The sequence below is a fragment of the Dama dama genome, chromosome 6 (genome assembly GCF_033118175.1).
Source record: "Dama dama isolate Ldn47 chromosome 6, ASM3311817v1, whole genome shotgun sequence".
Lineage (NCBI taxonomy): Eukaryota > Metazoa > Chordata > Mammalia > Artiodactyla > Cervidae > Dama > Dama dama.
The window spans coordinates 4,619,403-4,642,127 of record NC_083686.1 but is presented as its reverse complement, the minus strand read 5'-3'; the positions used below and the strand labels follow the sequence as shown (position 1 = coordinate 4,642,127).

Sequence of the window (22,725 nt, the reverse complement as noted above, 5' to 3'; positions counted from 1 at the left end):
AGAACCTCAAGTAGTCTCTCTGCTAGGCTCCTGGGCATAACAGAGCCTGTCCCAAAGAGAGGGGCTCCTGCGCTATAGCCTGTCCCTGCAGGGAAATGACCCCTGCTGGTGAAGGAGAGAGCCCCTGAGCCTGTCACAAAAGCTGCTCTAATTCCCCACCTCCCCAGGACCCTTTCATCCTCCAATGCTGTGAGAAAATACATATCTGCTGTTTACTTCCCATCTCTGGAACAATGTTATGGCAGTTTAAATGGGCTAAGTGCCACTCACAAAGGATTTAACAACAGGAGACAGACTAACAGGCTGCAGAGATGCTCTGAAGGTGGACAGTGTTGATCCGCACTGAGATGCCAGCTCTGCCATGGCACATGGAGGAAGAAGGATTAAGGATGCAGAGATGTAGGAACGGGCTGGATGGAGCTGTTTGGTAAGGTCAGGAGGCCCAGAGGACATCCTTAAACCAAGCACGAGTACCACCAACAAGCTCAGAGATGGGGCTGGCCCTTCAGGTTAGGGCTGACGGAGTGGTGCCATTACAGAAGGTCTCCCTGGCGGCATTGGAATAAGATGCAGAAAGGAGAGGCCAGTCACCTGCAGGTGGGGGCAGGTCAGTGCAGGCTGTTGGGAGGATGCCATATTGCTGTCTAGTGGCCTCTTATGAAATGCTGGGCTGGATGAAGCACAAGCTGGAATCAAGAGTGCCAGGAGACATGTAAACAATCTCAGATATGCAGATGACATCACTATAACGGCAGAAAGTGAAGAGGAACCAGAGTCTCTTGACAAAGGTGAAAGAAGAGAGTGAAAAAGCTGGCTTAAAACTCAGCATTCAAAAAACTAAGATCATCATATCTGGCCCCTTCCCTTCATGGCAAATAGATGGGGAAACAATGGAAACTGTGACCACTTTCATTTTCTTGGGCTCCAGAACCACTGTGGACAGAGACTATAGCCACAATATTAAAAGACGCTTGCTCTTTTGAAAAAAAAGCTATAATAAACTTAGACAGTGTATCAAAAAACAGAGACATCACTTTTGCCAACAAAGGTCCATATAGTCAAAGCCATGGTTTTACCTATAGGCATGACCAGATGTGAGAGTTGGACCATAAAGTAGGCTGACTGCCAAAGAATTGATGCTTTTGAACTGTGGTCCTGGAGAAGACTCCTGAGAGTCCCTTGGGCTGCAAGGAGATCAAAGCAGTCAATCCTAAAGGAAATCAGCCCTGAATACTCATTAGAAGGACTGCTGATGAAGCTGAAGCTCCAATACTTTGGCCACCTTATGCGAAGAGCTGACTCATTGGAAAAGACCCTGATGCTGGGAAAGATTGAAGGTGGAAGGAGAAGGGGATGACAGAGGATGAGGTGGATGGATGGCATCACTGAATCAATGGACATCATCAGTTTGAACAAACTCGGGGAGATAGAGAAGGACAGGAAACTCTGGTGTGCTGCGGTCCACGGGGTCACAAAGAGTGGGACGTGACTGAGTGACTGAACAGCAAAGTGGCCTCCTCCAAGGCTGCTTGAATATCCTGATGTGGTGGCTGGTTCCTCCAGGGCTAGCAATCCAAGAGAGGACATAGTGACCTCAGGTAAGGCACGCCCTCGAGTAAGGAGGTGTGGCAGTGGGTGCACAACCATCAGGACTACTGCTCCGATTGTGAACTGCCGGCCTGAGAGAGGAATGGAGCAACCAGTGGAGGTTCTGTTGTGCAGGAGCTTGGAGATGGCACCTGTGACACTGGGGCACCACCCTCTAGGTGGCATGTGCACCCCAAACCAAAGACCAGAGCCTGGTGTTCCCAGGGGTTAGAACATGTGGGAAGGAAACAGGAGGGGCCCATTTGTCATCACTCCCAGAGACCTACTTGGGAATTGGAATCTCATATATATGACTCTGGACACTGCAGGTTCAGAGGTCTGGGTATTCAGAGTGGGAGTACTTCCACCTCAGGAGAAGTTCCGGCTGGCCTGGTCACTATGGGTTACTCCTGCCAAGAGGCCAGCAGACAAGAGTCGGCGGTGTAGTGGGGAAAACTGACCCAGACCATGTGAGGAGGTAGGTCAGGTTGGCTGAGCACAAGGAGGCTGAGAAGACTCGGTTTGGAGCTCACGGGGGCATCTCTGGTCTTCTCTGCCTGCTCTGGATGCTGAATGGACAGGTAGGGGCTGTGGCTCCGGAAGGCATGCTGACCAAGGGTCAGGCCCTCAGGAAGGAGGCTCTGAGTACCCCCAGGTCAACATCATGCCAGCACAGGTGCGTGCTGGAGGTGAAAGGAGATGGATGGTAGGTAGGGACATGAGTATCTTCCACATCCCACATGATCTACGACAAGAACAGCTAATACATAGGCCTGGTGGAAGGGACGAGAGTGGATAATTGTGGGACGTGGGTGATGGCTCCACGTGGGTGCAGGCGTGCGGGCCAGGCACTGGCCTGCCTCTCTCCCTGAAGGGCTCCTAGGGCTGCTCCATGTCCCCTTCCCACAGGGCCTGGTTAGGGCATCCCCACAGCCGGGCGCCCAGGGATCCACACATGAGCACACCAGGGACCAAGGCAAGCTGTGTCTTGCCACTTCTGACAACCTCCAAGTCACACAGGCCATCTTTTTTACATTCGATTGGTTCCTAGACGGTCACAAGTTCACCAGCTACAAAGGGAAAAGACGCAGGTCCTGTACTCAATAGGAGGAAGTCAGGATCAAGCCAGGTCAGGTGGGTAGCAGGGAGGGGATGAGACAGAAAGGAGAAAGACCTGCTTGGAAACCATGTTCTCCAGATGTATTTGCTGGGGGAGAGGCCATGGTGGCCAGAAGGGAAGGTAAGTCTCAGGTGTGGCAGTGACAGAAAGAGCTGTTCGGGCATTTGGAGATCAGAGAGGAGCCCACTCCCAGACCCCTGCTCCAAGTCAGGGTTACAGAGACCCCCAGGCAACACTCTGGCCCCTGCAGGCTGCACCACTGTGCCAGCCATCCTCCAGGAAGGAGACCCCGCTGTTGTCATCTCCCGTGAATTCCCTCTCGGGTCCCCAGCAATCTATGTGTCCATTTTACAGATGGACTCCTGAGATGCAGACAGTTTAGGCATCTTGCTAAGGTCACTATCCCTGATCCAGGCCTAATTCTGAACATTTCAGGCTTTCTTGCTCCTACACTAGTTGTGCAATCTAGGTTGTCAGGTCCTATTTGTGAAAGCCAACATTCCTCCTTAAAAGAGAGGTTACAATTTCTATTGCAAGGCTCAGACTGGGGGTTTCATGTGAAGGAGAGTGTATCAGGGCAGGCCTCCTGGTGGTGGCAGGCTCCACAGAGTTACCATTTGCAGGGAAGTGTCAAGGAGTCAGTCCAGTGGGTTGGGGGCAGGGATGGGCAAGATGCCCAGTGGGAAATACCGGAGAGGCCTAAGGGAAGGGGCATGAGGACCAGGGTGAGGGGAGCCAGAGAGAAGCTGGCAGGCTTCCCTGGGGAGGTGGTGTTTGGGGTTTGGCTAAAGGCGGATGGTCAGGAAACCCCAGATGGGGCAGAGTGCTGCAAGGCAGTGAGCGAGGGCCCCCGCCTGCACTGCTCAGGTGACAGCCTCTGTGTGGGCGTCACTCCTGGTCTCCTTCCCGCTCCGTCCACCAAAGGGCGGTGGCCCCATCGGCTGGCAGGAGGCGGGCCCCGCAGGCAGGCAGACGTCCTCCAGCCCCTGTGCTGGCCGAGGAGATGGAGCCGCGGGGCTGGCTGCCTCTGCTCCTGCGGTTGGGCCTGATGTGGCCCCTGGGGGCTCCTTCTGAGCCCCGATTGAGGGTATTCGTGGTTCCGCACAGCCACATGGACTTGGGCTGGCTGCACACCGTACAGGTAGGTGCCCCGAGTGACCCCTGCACACCTCTTGAAGCTGCGGCTCTTTTTCCATCTGGACTCCAGAGTGGGTTTGTGTCCTGGGTCTCTGCCATCAGGGAACTCGGCCTTGGGCCCACCTGTATTTGGCTACTTGACTGGATGTCGGCCTCTCGGGTGGCTAAGATAGTAAAGAATCTGCCTAAAATGCCGGCGACCTGAGTCGATCTCTGGCTCAGGAAGATCCCCTGGAGAAGGAAATGGTAACCCACTCAAGTATTCTTGCCTGGAGAATTCCAAGGACAGAGGAGCCTGGTGGGCTACAGTTCATTGGGTCACAAATAGTTGGACATGACTAAGCAACTAACATATACTGGCTGTGGGCTGGGGTGAGAATGTGTTCCCAGCCTGCAATGTGTGGAAAGTGTTCTTCATAATTCTATTGAGTGAATGAATGAACCAGGGCAGAGGAAAAGAGGGAAAGACTGATTTCCATAAGTTTCTGGTGCAGGTAACTGAAATGATTACCCAGATCTGTGCAAGCACTTTTCTGGAAGGAGGAAGGAAATAAGTGAATATGACCACTCTGTGATCATGGATACAATAGTTTCCACGAGACGTTAATAAGTGAGTCGCTCACTTTAAAGGGGGTCGGGCAGCAAGAGGCCCTGAGGCTGAGTGTTGAGTCTGGTCCCGGCTCACTGAGCAGCCTCTGTGGGTGGTCACCCACCTGCGTGTGGAACTGCTGACGTGTGGGAAGCAGGCTCGTCACCCCCAGTTGACAGAAGGGACACTGAGGCCCAGGGTGGGGTGCTGCCCAAGTCAGCAGACATCGCCACCTTGCCTGATAACCTCCTGCCCAGGGCTCCTTGCATTCCTTTATCAGCATCTGGGCACCACGGTGAGCCAGCCTGACCCAGATGGGAGCAGGCTCAGCTCCATCCTGGGGGCTCCCAACCTCGGGGGAGGAGATAAATCCAGAGAGACGACTCGCGGGGTCAGCTCCTCTCAGCCTCAGCCCTTGACACACACTTCCCCAATCGCTTCATCCCAAGAAGGCCCATCTGACTCTCTCAACCTCAATCCCAGGGCCCTGTTGTCAACTGAACTGTCCTCCAAGGCAGGAGTAGTCAGCACACCCCTTTGGGAAGCTGGCCTGGGCCTTGGCTGAGCTGGCACATCCCTCTGTTACATAGAGTTTCTGTCTCATCACGACTCTCCTCAGGGGCAGGCTCCCATCTAAGGGGGTCTGCCCGGGTCCTTCTCTCAGTGCAGGGCTCACCGCCCGTCCAGCACAGAGTGGTTACCAGGTTACTTGTTGGAAGAGCAGAGAAAGGAGAAGGGTAGGGCATGGGGCAGGTTGGGCGGGAGCGCCAGTGGACTCCAGACACCGTGTCTCCCTGCACATTCCTCCTCGGTCCCTGGTCCACGTCCTCTGGTTTCCCCCATGGGTCTGGAGTGATGGTCTCTCCCCCTCCCCACCCCAGGAGAGCATGCAGGCTTATGTCACCAACGTCTACAACACCGTGGTGGAGGAGCTGACCCTTGAGAAGAAGCACAGGTTCATCGCTGTGGAGCAGGAGTATTTCCGGCGGTGGTGGGATGGCGTCGCCTCGGAGGAGCAGAAAGGCCAGGTAACGCTGTGCTCAGGGGGTCCTCACCAGGCAAATGAGAGCAGACGCCCTGGTGGGTCCCGGAGATGACCCTTCAGGAAGCTCCTGGGTTGTGTTCGTGTGACCAGGGCAGGGCTGCCTAGACCAGGAGACCCCAACCCAGCTGAGCTGTGCCCAGGGTCTGTTTAGTACAGGTTTGTGGTCAGCCCCATGCCCAGGGGACAGGGTTGTGTTTGATCCTGCCTTTCTGGTTCCTCCTGAAAGGTTGCAGCTCTGGCAGCCCAGCCGGGCACTCAGCTGGTGAGAATGAGATCACCTTTCACACTGGGCAATCCAGGGTGACCTCTGTCCACACCCTCTGACCTCACTTATGAGTCTGCGTGGCTCCCATGGACACTGGAGCCAGTGACCATCCAGGGCTGCAGGAGACCCTGTGGATTAACCTCCAGACCTGATTAACTCCGTGTCACAGATGGTCAGAGGCCATGGTCCTTGCAGGGACACTATGGGGTGACCTGTGTCCACACCCTCTGACCTCATTTATGAGTCTGCATGGCTCCCACGGACACTGGAGCCAGTGACCATCCAGGGGTGCAAGGGACCCTGTGGTTTAGCCTCCAGGTCCTGATTAACTCTGTTTCACAGGGGTCAGAGGCCATGGTCCTTGCAGGGGCAGTCTGGAGCCAGGTCCTCTCCCCCTCTCCACAGGATCACAGGTAGGGGCTGATCTCTTCAGCTGCATGTGAATTCACTGGTAGCATGATTAATGTTAAACTCCTGATTTAGTTAATTATAAAACAGCTATAATGATCTTCTTGCTCAACACTTACTGAACTATAGAATTAAAGGCATGCAGCTGCTAACGTTTACTTTCAAGTGGTTTAAGTAAACCATATTTTGTATTAAAATAAGTAAATAGTGTTAAGGAAATAGGTGAACAATATTAACAGTGAGATAATCTGGGGAAGCTGAAACTCCAGTTCTTTGGCCACCGGACGTGAAGAGCCAACTCATTGGAAAGGACCTTCATGCAGGGTAAGATTGAGGGCAGGAGGAGAACGGGATGACAGAGGATAAGGCGCTTGGATGGTATCACCAACTCAGTGGACATCCAATTGAGCAAACTCTGGGAGATAGTGAATGACAGGGAAGCCTGGAGTGCTTCAGGCCAAGGGGTTGCGAAGGGTCAGAGATAACTGATCAACTGAAAAACAACAATCTGTGGAATGATTTATGGGAAGTGAGCTTTTTTACAATCCTTGCAAGGCTTTCATAAGTCTGAAATTATTCCAAAACAAAAGGTGTGAACATATATACCTGTATATATGCCTGATGAAGCAGCAGCCAGGGCCAGGTGCTTTCTCAGAGCTGGACACAGTGCTGACCAGGACAGACAGCGTCCTCCTATTTGCAGAATAAATGAGGCTGAGGAGTTTGAAGGAAGGACCGTGAGATGCAGTAGACATGAGACCAACAAACATAAACGGTTCAGCCTGGGAGGTGTAACCTGGCCTTTTCTCTCTGCCCACCATGCCAAGGTCCGCCAGCTTGTGGCCGAAGGTCGCCTGGAGTTTGTCCTCGGAGGCCAGGTCATGCACAACGAGGCCGTGACCCACTTTGATGACCAGATCCTCCAGCTCACAGGTTTGATTACCCTTCCCCAGACCAGGGTCCCTGTGGCCTCCATGGGGCTGGGACTGGGTATCTGAGCCCTCGTCCTGGACTCTATCTTTCACCTTCAGCAGTAGACTGTGACCATCAAAACTGTGATTGCTGGTGCTGCGTCCATGTGTATGACTGAGTATAGGGGATAAAGATGTGGATTCTTACCAGCCGGCCCGGCTGTGTCCTGACTCTGCTAACTCCCAACCCTGTGAAACTGGGCAAGTGATGCAACCTCATTAAGCCTAGGTTGCCTCCTGTATAAAAACATTTGATAATGATGTATGATCTATCTCAAAGGGGTGTTATAAAGTCTAAATTGAAATAATTCAAATACATCACTTTGAGTACAGCACGTGGGTCCCTAGTAAATGATCAATAAAGGTCAGATGCCATCTCTGCCATCACCTCACATACCAACTGTTCAAGCAATACCAACACCTCCAACACCACCGCCATCACCACCATGACAATTGCCTCCATGACTACCTGCACCTGTATCACCTCCAACAACACCACCTCCAAGTCTGTTATGATCGCCCCCTACACCACCCTCACCACCACTAACATCTTAGCACATCACTGCATAATTTATGACACCAACACCTCCAGCATCAGCGCCATCACCATCACCACCATTACAAATGTCACCTTCACTATCTGCACCTGTACCACCTCCAATACCACTGCCTCCAAGTCCATGAGTCCTCCAGCACCACCATCATCACCACTAACACCTCAGCACATCATTGCATCACTCCTAACACCAACACCTCCAACACCAACACCAAAATTACCACCATTATCACAACCTACCCACTATGCACCTTTTCCAAAACCACCACATTCCCCACCACTATTAGCACTCCCACCACCAGAAAAATTAAATGTACATTACTTTTTAAAAACACCGTTCTTGTACAGAATGGGGACAAAAAGAAACAAATGTTGAAAAATATGGGAAACCTATTGAAAATGTGTTCTTTTCTCTTTTCCCCATTTCTCATTTCACCACCAACATCAATACCACTTCTAACTCTAGTGCATACAACCACTCTCTCAACCATTACACCCACACCCTCACAACACCAACACCTCTGCTACCATCCAAATCTCATGACCTTCATCACCACGAAAACCAATAGCACCTCGTCTACTGCTAACATTACACCCTCTGCCACCAACAACTCTATCTCCACCACTGAAGCCCCACCAGAATCCCCAGCACAATCACCTTCATGGTCACCTCTAACACTCCAACCGCTTCTGGCACCATCAGTACCAGCACCACCACCAAAACCTCCAGGGTGACTCTACCACCTACTGCAGCACCACCATCATCAGTGCCAACACCATAACAGGAAACTGATAAACGTTGCCAGCGCCTCTACCATCCTCATACCATCATCATCACCGCCAACTCCATTCACACCATCGTTATCCCTGCCAACACCACAACCACTGTCATCATAGCCATCGTCACCATCACGGCCGTCATCAGTACCACCACCACCATCTCTTCCATGTGCATTACTGACACAGGCACGTCGCACCACCATCACCTTCACCACCTCCATCACCACACACACTGTCACGAAGGGCGCATTCTCCTCCACTGAACAAGTGTTTTTCACAGGCATCACTTCACTCACCCCGGAGCGCAGGGTGTCCAGAGGGCGTCAGGCTCTCAGTCCCTTTCACAGAAGGGACGCTAAGACAAAGCTACAAGAAGCACAAAGGGTCAGTGGGAGAGCCAGGCTGACTGCAGTGTGGGCTGGGCGCTAGCCCACTGTCACTCCACTGTAGTTGGACCCCGTGCAGGACATCACAATGGGCTTTCTCTTTGGATTTTCTTACCCTGTCTCTCCTTTCAACTCTTTAATCTGTGCTTCCTTCCTCCTGAGTTTCTACTGCCTTATTTCTAGATGTAAGTGATAAGCTCATGGGAATCTTTATGTTTTTCCATATAAACTCACCCGTCTGCAAAATGCAGCCTCAGACCTCACCTCCTGCCTTCTTCCTTTTCCTTCTGCTTCCTGCTTCCCAGATCTGCCCCTAAGACACGGCCTCCTGCACTTTCAGAACAGGGTTTCCTGTTGTTTCCAGCAGACTCACCTGGGGAGTCTTATGTCCTGGAACCTTCCACTGGGGCCACAGTGCTCGAGCACCTCCCCTCTTCTGGCAATGACTGGTGCCTGATTCTCATCTGGGTCCCCAGGGCTCAGTCCAGGATTTGACCAGACCAGGGCTGGTGGGCATAGAGGGAGGGAAAGGGCACTGATCTGTCTTCCTCTGGGTACCTACAGAATGATCATTCCTCATTTCTGGTCTCAGACCACCATACTCACCTCCCTGAACATTGCACACTGACCTTGCAAGCCAGACCAGAGGAGCCAGAGTCCAAGCATAGACAGGTTCCCATCACTGGGGCAGGAAGGGCTGTGGACCTCTCAATCCTCCCCAGGACATTCTCTGAGGCTCCATTTCCAAGACCAGCCAGGCATGTGGGACCCTCAGAGGATGGGCCCTGACTTCATCTCATGATGACCTCCTGTTCTATGAACAAGACATACACTTACTTCCTCCAGTCCTGGTCACAGTCCTGTGGGACTGTGGATGGGGAGACTTACAAAACCCCATTCTTGCAGGTTGACTATCAGGCAAAAATGCTGGTGAAACTTACATGAATCATGCTGCTAGCAGGTGATGGTCACATTCTTTTTTCAAAATGCTACTTACTTTTTCTTATTATATATTTTATTGAAGTACGGTTGACTTACAGGGTTTTAGGTGCAGAGTAATGTGATTCAGGTATACATACACACACATATTATTTTTGAATTTTTTTTCTTTTATAGGTTATTATGAGTTATTGACTATAGTTCCCTGTGCTGTACAGTATACCTTTGTTGTTTGTTGCATATCTATTTTTTAATTAAAAATCTAGAATTCCATTCATACTTAGTCAAACAAGTAAAGTCAAAATGTCATACATTTTTAGTTAGGCAGAAATTCATAAATGTTCTAAAATATATGAGTATATGTTATGCATATTATATACATATATACACATATAGAAAAAAGAATTTCTCTTACACTTGACGAAGGGGTGAAAGAGAACTAAAAAAGAAATGAATAAACTGGAAAACAAAAACTAAATGAAATGGGAGCACTGAGTATTAAATAGAAAAAGGTAAACAAACTAGATAAAAGTAAAAGATCATCATATAGTCCAGTTGTTTTTATCTATGGTGGTTCATTAGAATCATATCTGGAGCTCTGGAGGGAAAAAAAGCAATACTTGGGCATTTGTGTTAAAAAATATATTCCAAAAAAAATTCTGATATGTATCTGCATTTTAAAAAGTGATTACCAGTTTTTCTATTAAATGGTAGTTTTGGTGATATAGAGTTCTATTATTTTTCTGTTGACTAATCATGACACAATGGCACTGAGTAATAGTTACATAGTCACAAAGGTAAATGATTCTTATCGATTTTCACAATCAATAGCCAGGCAAAAAATAAAAAGATAATTGCAATTACAAATGATTATGGGAACATGATTAACCTAACAATATAAAATAGGAACAAATTATTTTTGTGGGTTAAACAGAGTGACCTGGTGAGTGGAGGTTGGTGCTTTTAATGCATTTACATTTGAGATGATTATCAATATGTTTGATCCAATTACCATTTTCTTAATTGTTTTGGGTTTATTTCCTGTAGATCTTTTTCCTCCCTGTGTTTCCTGCCTAGAGAAGTTCCTTTGGCATTTGCTGTAAAGCTGGTTTGGTGGAGCTCTCCAACAAATGCTAAAGGATCTTCTCTAGACAGGAAACACAGAAAGGGTGTTTAACTTGAGCCCAAAACAACAAAGTAAATGGCAATGGGATCATATTTATCAGTAATTACCTTAAATGTAAATGGGTTGAATGCCCCAACTAAAAGACAAAGACTGGATGAATGGATAGAAAAACAAGACCCCTATATATGTTGCCTGTAAGAGACCCACCTGAAAACAAAGGACACATAAAGACTGAAAGTGAAGGGCTAGAAAAAGTTATCCACATAAATAGAGACTAAAAGAGAGCAGGAGTAGCAATACTCATATCAGAGAAAATAGACTTTAAAATAAAGGCTGTGAAAAGAGACAAAGAAGGACACTACATAATGAGCAAGGGATCAATCCAAGAAGAAGATATAACAATTATAAATATATATGCACCCAATATAGGAGCACTGCAATATGTAAGGCAAATGCTAGCAAGTATGAAAGGGGAAATTAATAATAACACAGTAATAGTGGGAGATTTCAATACCCCACTCACACCTTTGCATAGATCAAGTAAACAGAAAATTAACAAGAAAACACAAGCTTTAAATGATACAATGGACCAGTTAGACCTAATTGATATCTACAGGACATTTCACCCTAAAACAATAAATTTTACCTTTTTCTCAAGTGCACATGGAGCCTTCTCCAGGATAGATCACATCCTGCGCCATAAATCTAGCCTTGGTAAATTCAAAAAAATTGAAATCATTCCAAGCTTCTTTTCTGACCACAATAAAGTAAGATTAGATGTCAATTACAGGAGAAAAACTATTAAAAATTCCAACATATGGAGGCTGAACAACACGCTGCTGAATAAACAAAAAATCATAGAAGAAATAAAAAAAGAAATCAAAATATGTATGGAAACGAATGAAAATGAAAACACAACAACCCAAAACCTATGGGACACTGTAAACGTAGTGCTAAGGGGAAGGTTCACAGCAGTACAGGCTTAACTCAAAAACAAGAAAAAAGTCAAATAAATAACCTAACTGTACACCTAGAGAAACTAGAAAAGGAAGAAATGAAGAACCCCAGGGTTAGTAGATGGAAAGAAATCTTAAAAATTAGGGCAGAAATAAATGCAAAAGAAACGAAAGAGACCATAGCAAAAATCAACAAAGCTAAAAGCTGTTTTTTTGAGAAGATAAATAAAATTGACAAGCCATTAGCCAGATTCATCATGAAACAAAGGGAGAAGAATCAAATCAACAAAATTAGAAATGAAAATGGAGAGATCGCAACAGACAACAGAGAAATGCAAAGGATCATAAGAGACTACTATCAGCAACTATATGCCAATAAAATGGACAGCTTCGAAGAAATGGACAAATTCTTAGAAAAGTACAACTTTCCAAAACTGAACCAGGAAGAAGTAGAAAATCTTAACAGACCCGGAAGCACGGAAATCAAAACTGTAATCAGAAATCTTCCAGCAAACAAAAGCCCAGGACCAGACAGCTTCATAGCTGAATTCTACCAAAAATTTAGAGAAGAGCTAACACCTATCCTACTCAAACTCTTCCAGAAAATTGCAGAAGGTAAACTTCCAAACTCATTCTAGGAGGCCACCATCACCCTAATACCAAAACCAGACAAAGATGCAACAAAAAAAGAAAACTGCAGGCCAATATCACTGATGAACATAGATGCAAAAAATCCTTAACAAAATTCTAGCAAACAGAATCCAACAACATATTAAAAAGATCATACATCATGATGAAGTGGGCTTTATCCCAGGGATGCAAAGACTCTTCAATATCTGCAAATCAATCAATGTAATACACCACATTAACAAATTGAAAGATAAAAACCATATGATTATCTCAATAGATGCATAGAAAGCCTTTGACAAAATTCAGCATCCACTTATGATAAAAACCCTCCAGAAAGCAAGAATAGAAGGAACATACCCCAACATAATAAAAGCTAGATATGACAAACCCACAGCAAACATTATCCTCAATGGTGAAAAATTGAAAGCATTTCCCTTCGAGTCAGGAACAAGATAAGAGTGCCCACTCTCACCACTACTATTCAATATAGTTTTGGAAGTTTTAGCCACAGCAATCAGAGCAGAAGAAGAAATAAAACATTCCGGATGGGAAAAGAAGAAGTAAAGCTCTCACTGTTTGCAGATGACATGATCCTCTACATAGAAAACCCTAAAGACTCCACCAGAAAATTACTAGAGCTAATCAATGAATATAGCAAAGTTGCAGGATATAAAATTAACACACAGAAATCCTTTGCATTTCTATTTACTAACAATGAGAAAACAGAAAGAGAAATTAAGGAAACATTTCCATTCACCATTGAAATGAAAAGAATAAAATACTTAGGAATATATCTACCTAAAGAAACACAAGACCTGTAAATAGAAAACTATAATACCAAAAAAAAAAAACAACAACAACAACAAAAAAAAAAAAAACTATAATACCATGTTCATTGATTGGAAGAATCAATATAGTGAAAATGAGTATACCACCCAAAGCAATCTATAGATTCATGCAACCCCACCCCCATCAAGCTACCAATGGTATTTTCCACAGAACTAGAACAAATAATTCACATTTTCGTATGGAAATGCAGAAAACCATAAATAGCCAAAGCAATCTTGAGAAAGAAGAATGGAACTGGAGGAATCAACCTGCCTGACTTCAGGCTATACTACAAAGCTACAGTCATCAAGACAGTATGGTATTGGCACAAAGACAGAAATATAGATCAATGGAATAAAATAGAAAGCCCAGAGATAAATCCACGCACCTATGGACATCTTGTCTTTGACAAAGGAGGCAAGAATATACAATGAAGAGAAGTCAATCTCTTTAACAAGTGGTGTTGGGACAACTGGTCAACCACTTGTAAAAGAATGAAACTAGAACACTTTCTAACACCATACACAAAAATAAACTCAAAATGAATTAAAGATTTAAACGTAAGACCAAAAACTATAAAACTCCTAGAGGAAAACATAGGCAAAACATCCTCCGACATAAATCACAGCAGGATCCTCTATGACCCATCTCTCCGAGTAGTGGAAATAAAAGCAAAATAAACAAATGGGACCTAATTAAACTTAAACACTTCTGCACAATGAAGGAAACTATAAGCAAGATGAAAAGACAGCCTTCAGCATGGGAGAAAATAATAGCAAACGAAGCAACTGACAAAGAACTAATCTCCAATATATACAAGCAATTCCTGCAACTCAATTCTAGAAAAATAAACGACCCAATAAAAAAATGGGCCAAAGAACTAGACAGATATTTCTCCAAAGAAGACATACAGATGAGAAGACATACAGATGGCTAACAAACACATGAAAAGGTGCTCAACATCACTCATTATCAGAGAAATGCAAATCAAAACCACAATGAGGTACCATCTCACACCAGTCAGAATGGCTGCAATCCAAAAGTCTACAAACAATAAATGCTGGAGAGGGTGTGGAGAAAAGGGAACCTTCTTACACTGTTGGTGGGGATGCAAAGTAGTACAGCCACTATGGAGAACAGTGTGGAGATTCCTTTAAAAACTGGAAATAGAACTGCCATATGACCCAGCAATCCCACTGCTGGGCGTACACACCAAGGAAATCAGAATTGAAAGAGACACGTGTGCCCCAATGTTCATCGCAGCACTGTTTATAATAGCCAGGACATGGAAGCAACCTAGATATCCATCAGCAGACAAATGGATAAGAAAGCTGTGGTACATATACACCATGGAATATTACTAAGCCATTAAAAAGGATACATCTGAATCAGTTCTAATGAGGTGGATGAAACTGGAGCCTACTATACAGAGTGAAGTAAGCCAGAAAGAAAAACACCAATACAGTATACTAAAGCATATATATGGAATTTAGAAAGATGGTAACGACAACCCTATATGTGAGACAGCAAGAGAGACACAGATGTATTGAACAGTCTTTTGGACTCTGTGGGAGAAGGCAAGGGTGGGATGATTTGAGAGAATGACATTGAAACATGTATATTATCATATGTGAAACAGATCACCAGTCCAGGATTGATGCACGAGACAGGGTGCTCAGGGCTGGTGCACTGGGATGACCCAGGGGGATGGGATTCGGGGGTCGGGGTGGGAGAGGTGGAAGGGAAGCTCAGGATGGGGAACACATGTAGACCCATGGCTGATTCATGTGAATGTATGGCAAAAGCACTACAATATTGTAAAGTAATTAGCCTCCAATTAAAAAAAAAAAAAGCTGATTTGGTGGTGGTGAATTCTCTTCACTGTTGTTTGTCTGGAAAGCTTTTGATTTCTTCGTCAAATCTGAAGGAGACCCTTGATGGTAGAGCATTCTTGGTTGTAGTCTCTTCCCGTTCATCACTTTAAATGTATCATGCCATTCCCTCTGGTTAGCAGAGTTTCTGTTGAGAAATTAGCTGATAGCCTGATGGGTGTTCCCTGGTATGTTATTTGTCATTTTCCCCTTGTTGCTTTTAACATTTTATCATTGTCTTTAATTATTGTCAGCTTGATTTCTATGTATCTTGGTGTGCTCCTCTTTGGGTTTATCCTACCTGGGACTCTCTCTTCTCTTCTCATGAGACCCCTATACTGCGAATTTTGGTGCATTTAATGATGTCCAGAGGTGTCTTAGGCTGCCCTCATTTCTTTTCATTCATTTTTCTATATTCTGTTCTATGGCAGTGATTTCCACCATCCTGTCATCCAGGTCATTTGTCCATTCTTCTGCCTCTGTTATTCTGTGATTAATTCCTTCTAGTGTATTATTCATCACTGTTTGTTCTTTAGCTCTTCCAGGGCTTTGGAAAACATTTCTTGCTCTTCTCCTTTGTTTCCCCAAGATCCTGCATCATCTTCACTATCATTATTCTGAATTCTTTTTCTGGAAGGATGACTATCTCCACTTCATTTAGTTGTCTTTCTGGGGTTTTGCCTTGTCCCTTATTCTGGGACATAACTTTCTGCCTTTTCATCCTGATTAACTTTCTGTAATGTGGTTTTCGTTCTAGCCACTGTGGAACTGTGGTTCTTCTTGCTTTTTCTGTCTGTCCTCTGATGGAAGGGTCCAAGAGGCTTGGGTAAGGTGCCTGATGGGAGGGACTGACAGTGTGAAAATCTGGGTCTTGCTCCAGGGGGCAGATCCTTGCTCTGCTTTAATCCAATTATTTGCTGATGAGTGGGGTTCCACTCCCTCCCTGGTAGTTGTTTGGCTTGAGGTGACCAAGCACTGGGCTCTACAGGGTCTATGGTAGGGTTAATGGCGACCTGCAAGAGGACTTACAGCAAGGGGGACCTTCCAGGACTGTGGCTGTCAGTGCCTCTGTCTCTGAGGTGAGCCCTGACTGACCCAGGCTTCTTCAGGAGACCCTTCAACATTAGAAGGTAGTTTTGGTTCAGCGTCCTGTGGGGTAACTGCTCCTTTCCTGGAGGTCTTGGTGTGTGCAAGATTTTGTTTGTGTCCTCCAACACTGGAGTCTCTGTTCCCCCCATTTCTGTGCAAGTCTTATAAGCAAATGCCGCTGGCCTTCAAGGTCAGATTTCCTGGGGATTCTCAGGCCGTTTGTTGGTTCCCCAGGCTGAGAAGCATGACATGTGGTTGAGAACCTTCACAGAAGTGGGAGGGCTTCTTTGGTATTACATTTCCCCAGTTTGTAGCGAACATACCCCACGGCGATGGTATTTCATTTTATTGTGATTGTGCCCATCCTACAGGCTCAGTATATAGCATTGGACAGGTGGTAGTTACAAAAACCATCCTCAAGAAAAAGAGATGCAACACAGAAAATGGTTGCCTGAGGAGTTCTTACAAATAAATTAGGAAGGAAGAGAAGTGAAAGGCAAAGGAGAAATGGAAAAATATGCCCATCTGAATGCAGAGTTCATGGAAATATATGTCCTTCTGAATGCAGAGTTCCAAAGTATAACAACGATAGCTATAACAAAGGTTTCTTAAGCAAAGAAATAGAGGAAAGCAACAGAATTGGAAAGACTAGAGGTCTCTTCAAGAAAATTGGAGATACCAAGGGAGCATTTCATGCAAAACGACAGGCACAATAAAGGAAAGAAATGGTAAGGAATGAACAGAAATATAGAAGATTAAAGAAGATGTGGCAAGAATACACAGAAGAACTGGAGAAAAAAGTCTTGATGACCTGGATAACCACGATGGTGTTGTCATTCACCTAGAGCCAGACATCCTGCATTGTGAAGTCAAATGGGGCTTAGGAAGCATAGTATAAACAAAGCTAGTAGAGGTGATGGAATTCCAGCTGATCTATTTAAAATCCTAGAAGATGATGCTGTTAGAGTGCTGACTCAATAGACCAGCACATTTGGAAAACTCAGCAATGGCCACAAGACTGGAAAGGGTCAGCTTTCATTCCAATCCCAAAGAAGGGTAATGCCAAAGAAAGTTGAAACTACCATAGAGTTGCCCTAATTTCACATACTAGCAAGGTAACGCTCAGAGTCCTTCAAGCTACACTTCAATAGTACATGAAGTGAGAACTTCCAGATATTCAACCTGGATTTAGAGAAGGCAGAGGAATTGGAGATCAAATTGCCAACATCCATTGGATCATAGAAACAGCAAGAGAATTCCAGAAGAACATCTGCACCTGCCTTGTGGATTATGCTAAATCTTTTGACTGTGGATCATAGGAAACAGAAAACTCTTCAAGAGATGGGAATACCAGATCACCTTACCAGCCTCCTGAGAAACCTGTATGTAGGTCAAGAAGCAACTGTTAGAACCAGACATGGGACAACAAACTGGTTCCAAATTGAGAAAGGAGTACACCAAGGCTATATATTGACAGCCTGCTTATTGAATTCATATGTAGAAAGCATCATGCAAAATACCAGGCTGAATGAAGCACAAGCTGGAATCAAGATTGCAGGGAGAAATATCAGTAACCTTGATATACAGATGACACCACCTTTATGGCAGAAAGTGAAGAGGAACTAAAGAGCCTCTTGATGAAAATGAAAGAGGAGAGTGAAAAAGCTGGCCTAAAACTCAACATTCCAAGAATTAAGATCATGGCATTTAGTCCCAACACTTCATGGCAAATAGATGGGGAAACAATGGAAAAGAGTGACAGGGAGGAGGGCTATTTTGTGTTCACTCTTTCTCCTTACCTTAAGCCATTGATCTCCAAAAGTAACAACTTCCCCCAAAACTCAATCTCTTGAGACAGGAGTCAGTGTCTCTCCCGTGACATGTATTACATGTCGCCAAGTAAGGTCATAAGGTAAACTTAGTCCCATAAAGCCTTCCATGTACCTTTTGGATCCTCTAAATATTCTGCTGAGACTGAGGCAACCTCTCCTAGAAGGGAGCCCTGGCTCTCAGCCTGTTCATTTGGGAGCTCCAGATACAGGGGCAAAGTAGGAGAAGAGGAAGGAGCTGTAGGTTTCACACCCAAATCTGTACCCTTAGGACACAAGTCTGGAATGTCTCACAGAGAGATAAGGAGCAACACAGATGGCACTTCCACCCATTTCTCTTGTTTTCTTTGGAATCGATCTAGTTGTGAAACAGTATTGTAGTTAAGAGATGCTTTGGAACATAGATGCAAAAATCCTTAACAAAATTCTAGCAAACAGAATCCAACAACATATTTAAAAAACCATACACCATGACCAAGTGGGCTTTATCCCAGGAATGCAAGGATTCTTTAATATCTGCAAATCAATCAATGTAATACACCACATTAACAAATTGAAAGATAAAAACCATATGATTATCTCAATAGATGCAGAGAAAGCCTTTGACAAAATTCAACACTCATTTATGATTAAAACTCTCCAAAAAGCAGGAATAGAAGGAACATACCTCAACATAATAAAAGCTATATATGACAAACCCACAGCAAGCATCACCCTCAATGGTGAAAAATTGAAAGCATTTCCCCTGAAATCAGGAACAAGACAAGGGTGCCCACTCTCACCACTACTATTCAACATATTGTTGGAAGTTTTGGTCACAGCAATCAGAGCAGAAAAAGAAGTGAAAGGAATCCAGATAGGAAAAGAAGAAGTGAAACTCTCGCTGTTTGCAGATGACATGATTCTCTACATAGAAAACCCTAAAGACTCTTCCAGAAAATTACTAGAGCTAATCAACGAATATAGTAAAGTTGCAGGATATAAAATTAACACACAGAAATCCCTTGCATTCCTATATACTAACAATGAAAAAACAGAAAGAGAAATTAAGGAAACAACACCATTCACCATTGCAACAAAAAGAATAAAATACTTAGGAGTACATCTACCTAAAGAAACAAAAGACCTATACATAGAAAACTATAAAACACTGATGAAAGAAATCAAAGAGGACACAAACAGATGGAGAAACATACCATGTTCATGGATTGGAAGAATCAATATTGTCAAAATGGCTATTCTACCCCAAAGCAATCTATAGATTCAATGCAATCCCTATCAAGCTACCAACGGTATTTTTCACAGAACTAGACCAAAGAATTTCACAATTTGTATGGAAATACAAAAAACCTCGAATAGCCAAAGTAATCTTGAGAAAGAAGAATGGAACTGGAGGAATCAACCTGTCTGACTTCAGACTCTACTACAAAGCCACAGTCATCAAGACAGTATGGTACTGGCACAAAGACAGAAATATAGATCAATGGAACAGAATAGAAAGCCCAGAAATAAGTCCACGAACCTATGGATACCTTATTTTTGACAAAGGAGGCAAAAATATACAATGGAAAAAAGACAACCTCTTTAACAAGTGGTGCTGGGAAAACTGGTCAACCACTTGTAAAAGAATGAAACTAGAACACTTTCTAACAGCATACACAAAAATAAACTCAAAATGGATTCAAGATCTAAATGTAAGACCAGAAACTATAAAACTCCTAGAGGAGAACATAGGCAAAACACTCTCTGACATAAATCACAGCAAGATCCTCTATGACCCACCTCCCAGAATATTGGAAATAAAAACAAAACTAAGCAAATGGGACCTAATGAAACTTAAAAGCTTTTGCACTACAAAGGAAACTATAAGTAACGTGAAAAGACAGCCCTCAGATTGGGAGAAAATAATAGCAAATGAAGAAACAGACAAAGGATTAATCTCAAAAATATACAAGCAATTCCTGCAGCTCAATTCCAGAAAAATAAATGACCCAATCAAAAAATGGGCCAAAGAACTAAACAGACATTTCTCCAAAGAAGACATACAGATGGCTAACAAACACATGCAAAGATGCTCCACATCACTCATTATTAGAGAAATGCAAATCAAAACCACAATGAGGTACCATTACATGCCAGTCAGGATGGCTGCTATCCAAAAGTCTACAAGCAATAAATGCTGGAGAGGGTGTGGAGAAAAGGGAACCCTCTTACACTGTTGGTGGGAATGCAAACTAGTACAGCCACTATGGAAAACAGTGTGGAGATTTCTTAAAAAACTGGACATAGAACTGCCATATGACCCAGCAATCCCACTTCTGGGCATACACACTGAGGAAACCAGATCTGAAAGAGACACGTGCACCCCAATGTTCATCGCAGCACTGTTTATAATAGCCAGGACATGGAAGCAACCTAGATGCCCATCAGCAGATGAATGGATAAGGAAGCTGTGGTACATATACACCATGGAATATTACTCAGCCATTAAAAAGAATTCATTTGAATCAGTTCTAATGAGATGGATGAAACTGGAGCCCATTATACAGAGTGAAGTAAGCCAGAAAGATAAAGACGAATACAGTATACTAACACATATATATGGAATCTAGAAAGATGGTAATGATAACCCTATATGCAGAACAGAAAAAGAGACACAGAAATACAGAACAGACTTTTGAACTCTGTGGGAGAAGGTGAGGGTGGGATGTTTTGAAAGAACAGCATGTATATTATCTATGGTGAAACAGATCACCAGCCCAGGTGGGATGCATGAGACAAGTGCTCGGGCCTGGTGCGCTGGGAAGTCCCAGAGGAATCGGGTGGAAAGGGAGGTGGGAGGGGGGATCAGGATGGGGAATACGTGTAACTCTATGGCTGATTCATGTCAATGTATGACAAAACTCACTGAAATGTTGTGAAGTAAATAGCCTCCAACTAATAAAAAAAAAAAAAGAGAGAGAGATGTTTCAGCCAGGAGTCCCCATTTTTCAAAGGATACCATGACCATTCCATATCACAGAAGAAGATCAGGCATGTCTTTTTAACCCATGGGGATCAAACTTCTCCCTGCATTAAAAACAAACAAACAAACAAACAAAAAAACAGAAAAACATTCTAAAGGAGTGGTTCTGGAACTGCTAGCTCCTGTCTGTAAGAGAGAAAACAGCGGCACCCACAGCCATGGTTTTTTCCACCAGAGGCGTCCTTCCCTGCTCTAGATGGGGGTGTACACAGGCTCTCCACCAAACCTTTCCGTCTCTGGTCAGACTCTGTCAGTCCCTTCCCAACGCAGGCATCTTACCCGTCCTTCTCAGATCTACCACCGAGGCAGGGGGGAGAGCACAAGGGGAAGACCTGAGAGCATCTCAGACTGATGTAGTGCCATACCACCAAAACCTTTGTTTGATTGGCCCTCTTCTCTGAAGCCACCTGGGTTGGAGCAGAGTACTTTTCCCAGAATGTTTCCCAAGCGTGGGCTCCTAGGGAAGGCATCCATCTTTCATGTGCCTGACTACAGTCGTGACCGCAGTAGAAGCAGTGAGTCATAAAGGGACACACAACAGCCAAGATATCCCATCTGAGAGTAACCAGGCCAGTATATGCATAGCCAAAGAGGTGGTAGGGGGTTGGCCAGAGATTGGATTATATTGGGGAGAAACCCTCGGGGAATTGGAATCAATGGCATCTCAAATATGGGACTTTCTGCAGTCACCCTGATTCCTGCTTCTATGGATAAAGATGTGAATAGACCAATGATTCTGGGAAGAAGTCCTAATATTAGCATCTATTTCACAAGACCCTCCTTGCCTATTAGGTGGCATCCCAACCCTGGAGAAGGGCACAGGGCCCTGAGGGAGTGACGAAACTTATCTCTTTGCAGAAGGACACGGGTTTCTCTATGACACATTTGGGGTCCGGCCACAGTTCTCCTGGCAGGTGGACTCATTTGGTGCATCCGCCACGACCCCCACCCTCTTTGCCCTGGCGGGCTTCAATGCCCACGTCATCTCCAGGATCGACTACGACCTGAAGGAGGCCATGCAGAAACACCAGGTGAGTGGTGAGCCACATCTAGTCATCCACTTTCTCACCATCAGAACTGAAAAACGCTGCTGTACCTTTAGTGATGGTGATGAGCTCCCTGTGTCTGGGGGCATTCAAGGCAAGTTAGAGACAGCCCGGCTGGCAGACCCTGGCAGAGAGTCCTGCCCTGAGGAGGGTCAGATGAAAGTGCAGGCAGGCACCGTCTGGAGGGCCAATTCCTCCACCAATATGGCTTTGCGAGGTCAGTGGGAATCTAGAGGAGGGGGCAGCAGAGGGAGATCTTGACCATGAACCACTGAGAGGAGCGGGTGTGGGCAGCTAGGAGACTCGGGTCGGGTCTGGAGAGGGGAGCCGCAGCCGCGTCGCCCCTGGGCCTCACTCTGTTCCCTCCAGGTCTGCAGCAGCTGCAGTTCGTGTGGCGAGGGTCCAGCTCCCTGTCGGCGCAGCAAGAAATCTTCACACACGTCCTGGACCAGTTTGGCTACTGCTCATGAGCACCTGCCTCGGGCCAATCCCCGTCCCAGCACCCTCCCTCGACCAGCTTAACCACGCCCCTCATGGCCAGC

The 22,725-nt window shown here is 45.3% G+C and overlaps 1 pseudogene; it reads left to right on the top strand.

Annotated features, from left to right (window-relative positions):
- The first annotated feature begins 3,710 nt into the window (after positions 1–3,710).
- Positions 3,711–22,725, top strand: part of LOC133058452 (epididymis-specific alpha-mannosidase-like) — a 37,817-nt pseudogene continuing 18,802 nt past the window's right edge.